General features: G+C 40.9%; 1 long non-coding RNA gene across 1 annotated transcript; it reads right to left on the bottom strand.

Annotated features, from left to right (window-relative positions):
* Nucleotides 1-1,264: 1,264 nt before the first annotated feature.
* LOC144373070 (uncharacterized) lies at nt 1,265-4,670 on the bottom strand. Its single transcript, XR_013432868.1, has 3 exons — nt 4,625-4,670; nt 3,871-3,970; nt 1,265-3,125 (listed from the first exon to the last, which is right to left on the bottom strand). It is a non-coding gene; the product is annotated as an uncharacterized LOC144373070 (long non-coding RNA).
* Between the last annotated feature and the right edge of the window lie 818 nt (nt 4,671-5,488).

Below are 5,488 nucleotides of genomic sequence, written 5' to 3'. Positions count from 1 at the left end.
TACAAATGAAAAGAATCAGAATATTAATGTTGCTTATTATGACTGAAACACTGCTGTAAACTCTGCCCTTACCTTGATATGCCCATGGAAACCCAAGTTACATTTAAAAACCAAGCCCATCATAGAAGTCTTAGTGGATTTCTGAAATCTTCAATCCATTTAGCTAACACTTAAACTAGATCCTGAGCAGGAAGGGGAGAGGGACGGGACTAATGACTGGGGAATGTAACCAAAATAAAGAAGAAAATTCAAATTCTTTCCTTTCTTGACTCCGTAATTTCATTAAATGTTTCATGGAGCTGGAGAAGGAGGTGTACCCTCTGCTTTCAGAGTTCAATATACAACTATTAATCAAATTGATGATTTTCAACTGAAGGTAAAAGGTAAGGAGAAAGTAGCATCAGGGGGAGAGAGCTGAAGTGTGTTGTTTGACAAAAGCACGTTCCATGTTATATTGTAACTGCTTGGGGAATATTGTAAAAACCTTGTTTTCAGAAAATGACTATTTCAGGAAGATGGGGTGGTTGAATTTACTGTAATGGGGGATGACCTAAAAATTGTGAGAATACGAAGCTCAACCTTGCTTATTTTATTGCTCAGATCTTTGGATAACCTTTGTTAATTATTGTCAAGTACTCAGAACAGTATGCTGAAGTTGATTATAAATATTTTCTTTCATCTGGGTCAAGCTGTTCTGTATCTGGGAAACATTCAACATTTATGAAATGACATTGGAACCATTTCCTGGTTTTAGGGCTAATGAAAACTTCTCTTTTTATTTTTATCTTTTTAGCTCATTTTTGTTAATATTTGGAAAAGGTCTATTAGGTCAAATTTATTCCACATTTTTCCTAAAAATTTCAAGCTATGTGTTTAAAGAGGAGATAGTGGGGATTGGTAGACCAGTTGTAGAACCTTTATCCAGTAAAATCCGAGGGGCCACTAGTCACAAGCCTGTAGAAATGCATTTATGCATAGGGAAAGACACTCATGTTGTGTGTTTGACTGAAACAAAGGTACGAGAGGTTGCAGAATAGCATGATAATTAAATTAAAATAATATAAATCATATCCAACACTTAATGAGGGAAACAGAACAAGACAGTTCTTCCTTACAGTAGAATTCCAATTGAAAAATATAAAGGAGAAGAGGGAAATAGAGATTCACCGTTATTTAAATGCCATAGTAATGATTGTTGCTCTGGATCTGCTGATGAATGTTAAAGGTACAGAGGGAAAAAGTCTGAGAAAGAACAAGATTTGCATTCTTTGAGAGTATCACTATCAATCGATTTATTGACCACAACATTACTATGTTCTCTGAAAAAATGACTTTACAGTAGAAGACAATCCCAACAGGCACTGCCTTTACCAGGTCCCGTTAACGTCACCAACAAAAGACCTAGGAACACCGTGAACCCCACTGTCCGGTGCACAATATCTCAGTTATATTCTTGGCAAAATCATGGGTTTGATCCGACAAATCAAAATTGAGGCACAGTCTACAAAATATCTGCTCTTCAAAAGAGCCAGCTTGTCAAAACAAAATTGGAGGAGGAGGGCAGAGGCTTTTACAGATTGGAGTTTAAGGAGAAAAAAACTAAATGCAATGTGGAATCCTGAACAGGATTCTGAAGAGAAAAATGTTATTGGTGGAAAATCCATTGAAATTGAGACACAGTCCATAGTTGAATTGATAGTGTTGTCCCAGTGTTAATTTCCTGATTTTGATAGTTTTATTGTAGCCAGTTAAGAGGTTAAGTTGGGCAGAGTGGTAAATGGAAACTCTCTGTTGCATTTTTTCTATAACTCTAAAATCACTTCATAATAATTTTTTTTCAAAAAATAATGATGAATATATGGGGCATCAGATATGCTGCCTTTCAAGTGTTCCCTGAGTGTGACCAGATGGTCTGAAGAGCCCAATGTTAGAGGAAAGTGTGCTGATTGTGTGCTGACTGTGGTAGTCAGTTGCTATACCCTACTCTACCACAGGCTCTCAAGGTGAGGGGTGAAAGGAGTTGCTTCTAATTGGTGTTAAGGATAGTGGGTGGAATCTGACAGATGCTTCTTGCTATGGCACGTATTTCCTGGACACATTGATGAGTGCATAAGAATTAAGTAGGTGGATCAGTCCACATTCATGTTTCGCAGGCTCTTATAGTGTAAGTCTCATAGCAGCTTTAGAATGCTTCAAATTCCTTTCATGTAGTTTTGGGCATTACTAGCAGATGTCACATTATGATCTGTAAATTCAATCTCTAGTTTACTGCACACGGGTCACCAGTTTTCTTTCCAGTATCAGCTTCTTGGCAGAGTGCTGTTGGGGTATACTTACTGATTTTCCAACCAGAGCACCTTGTGTAGGAGGGACCTTCCTGTTTTTCTCTACATGACTGCAGTGGGCTTCAGTATTCCCAAAAGAACATCCTATTCCCCAGCAATTGATGGGCTGGCAGCAAGCCCAAAGCAATCCACACAGTATCATCTGAAGAACTTTCAGAACTGGAATAGAGCCAAGGAGTGAGAAAGAGGGAGCAGCCTGTCTCTGTGTCTAGGTGGAGCATGCAAACCTGGGAGCTGTCAAGCAAACATTTTCTGGCTTGGAGGCTGGGAAAATGGAGAACTCCACACAGAGACCAAGAGCAGGAGGAGGGGAGTAGACTCCCAGAGATGAGCAAAGAGGAATGAGGACTTCTGGATTCACCAAATACTACACACCCAGCTTCAGTTCTCATGCCCAGCCAGCTGTGTCCCTGCCCTGGAAGTCCATGAGATTTCTTAATCTCCTTTCAATAAACTTTCTGTGTAAGTTAGCTCAGGCGAGGTTTCTGTTACCTGCAGCCATGTGTCCAAAAATGATGTCTCTTGTTGCTCTCTCAGCCTAAAATGGTGGATCTGTCCCAAGGGAAGAGCACAGCTGGTGCCCACCAAAGAGAACCCCTCCGTAGCTCTCATGGGCACCTCTCCCAGTCTCTACCCCTCCTGCTGGTGATGCTGACGCCAAGCTGCTGATGTTTAAAGTTAAGGGTGCCTTCTTCTTATACTGCCATAGCTGGTGACGTTGCCTCCCATCTAGTAAAAGCTGTGGTGCCATTTTTGCTGCCAATTTGTCCTTCAGGAGTACTGAGAGGAGAAAAGATAAGGAAAGTTAATCATTTAATAGCTTCAGGCTCAACCAACAACAGCAACTACAGCAAAACAATGCCACATACCTGGGTGTGTGTTTAAACCTTGACTTGAAAAACCACAGGCATCTGAGCCACAGGTACCGGGGCCGCAGGCTTACAGCTCTGACCAACCCCAAAGCAACAAGTCCTTCCCTATAAAGACTGTCCTCCTATCCCCACGCCTTGCTGGCTAGTGTATCTGCCCCTCTTAGCCAATGCAGGCTCAGTGCAAAAACTTCCACCTTCCTTCCCCAAATTTTCATTATAAAAATGTTCTTGACTAAGAGGTCTGGTGGACATCTCCCAACTATTACTTAGTTTTGCTCCTGGAATTTGTGGGCACTTTCCCAGAATGTGGCCCTTTCCTCACTAGCATCTATAAGGACTCAATAAACTATTTCAGAGAACACTCTATCTCAAGAGTTTTGATTTTACAATCACAGGGAAAACACACTTTGTTTTTATTCACTATTTTGTTTTATTCATGTCCTTCTACTGAGGACCCTGGTGTGAATTTCAAGGTTGGATTGGAGGAAGGTGTTACTTAGGAGAGCTTTGGCTAAAATTCTGTCAATCTCCAACTAAAGTTGTCTTTAAAAATAAGTTATTTTTAAAACAAAAGAAGTTTAAACATAAAAACATAAAAAATGGAAGTTCTTTTGAAATGGAAAAGAACCAAAGCAATGTCATTTTGTTCTGACCTGACTCCATTTTGTGCTTGTTGAACATTTTTTTTCTTTTCAGCTTCCCGACAGCGGTATCTATGTTGAAGTACAGAAGGACCTTGAACTGATTATGGCCCTGAAGTACAACAAAAATGTGAAATTGAAACAAGTCTCTCATGTAATCAAAATATGTCTCAACAAGGTCTTTTCTGACCTACAGGTGCCTCAACTGTCCTGTAGTTTTGCCTTTATAAACTCCATCCAAAATTCAGGTTCTGGGATTTGAAGTGCTAGCCTGCTCCCAACTACTTGCCTGGCATGCTCATTACAGGACCTTTTTCCTCTTTCAGTATGGCTCAATATGTGTGGGTGGTCTGTAATAGCACTCTGTAACACTTTGACTCCACCCTTATCCACACAGTAGCTTCATCCTCTGACTGGCACTAAGTTGGCTCTCAATTGCTGGGTGTCCTATCTAGTAAAATAATGATGGGAGAAAGAGTGGTCCATCTCTTATGTCTTTATAAATAAGTGAAGAAAACTTGCTCCCAAGCTAAATATTAGAGCAACTGCAATAATGAAGCATCACCTAGGATATCCCTGATTGTCACATGCATCCCTGGTTATCAACCTTATTTGTATACCAGAGCCCATGGAGAAATTTCTTAAAGAATAGGGTAGTTCAGCCTTACCTGCCACCTGCATCCAGCACAGATGGCTAACTAAGGTCATTCAGGGAAAATTCCCAAGTTGTTAATAATAAAACACAGACACACAATTTACAATTTACCTTTAAACCAAGCTCCGGGACAGGTCCTTTGCCCTCAGCCTCAAGCTCTCCAAATGGGAGAGGGAGCATGCTTTGTGTACTTTTATTAGAAGGGACTCTAAATTCTTAGGAATTCTCATCCAATGAAGGTCAAGGGGGGCAGGGTTACAAGGACATGGGAGGTAATTGAATCCCTGGGGATGTGGGAAGGTATGAAGACACAGTCGCTGGAACCCTAGAAGACCAGGCTATCCAGATCACAGTGTGACCACCAGATGCCACACCAGTCAGCAGGGGAGTCAGACACAGTCAAGTCCTAGTTTGGCTTCCCACACTAACCCTCAGAGAGTCTTAGCTTACTGTTCTTGGGACTTTTTAAAGTTTCTCACTGATACAATTATGATCCTGATAATCTCACAGCTCTGGGTCCTCCAGACTTGCCCAGGTGTGCCCAGACTTGCCTAAATCCAAGGGTGAGAACAGTCTTAACCTTGTTACCCTAGAATAACTAATCTCTTGTGTTCACAGAGAAGTTTTACTGAATCACGTCTGTGTGGTTTTTTTTTTTTTTAATGCCCAAAATACTATGCCCACATGGGTTACTTTACACAGTCTGTGCATGCAGCCCATCCCTTACCAAATACAAATACCCAAATTAATATCAGCTGGCTATAGGGAGGAGACTGTCTTTTCTGCACCAATCTTGGATTCATGGCGGAAGCCCTTCTAGCAAAAGGTAGAGAGAGAAAGGCATGCAGATTTTTTTTTTAAAATTCAAGTTTTACATGACATAGGAGCTTTCATAAGCATTGAGACAGCAATAGAAATAAGATCTTCACTCTGACCTTTCCTCTTTCTTCTCTCCCCACGCACAGGCCATGAGAC

Source organism: Ictidomys tridecemlineatus, unplaced genomic scaffold (assembly GCF_052094955.1).
Source record: "Ictidomys tridecemlineatus isolate mIctTri1 unplaced genomic scaffold, mIctTri1.hap1 Scaffold_223, whole genome shotgun sequence".
Taxonomy (NCBI): Eukaryota; Metazoa; Chordata; class Mammalia; order Rodentia; family Sciuridae; genus Ictidomys; species Ictidomys tridecemlineatus.
The sequence above is the reverse complement of the archived record's forward strand: the minus strand, read 5'-3'. Positions and strand labels throughout refer to the sequence as shown.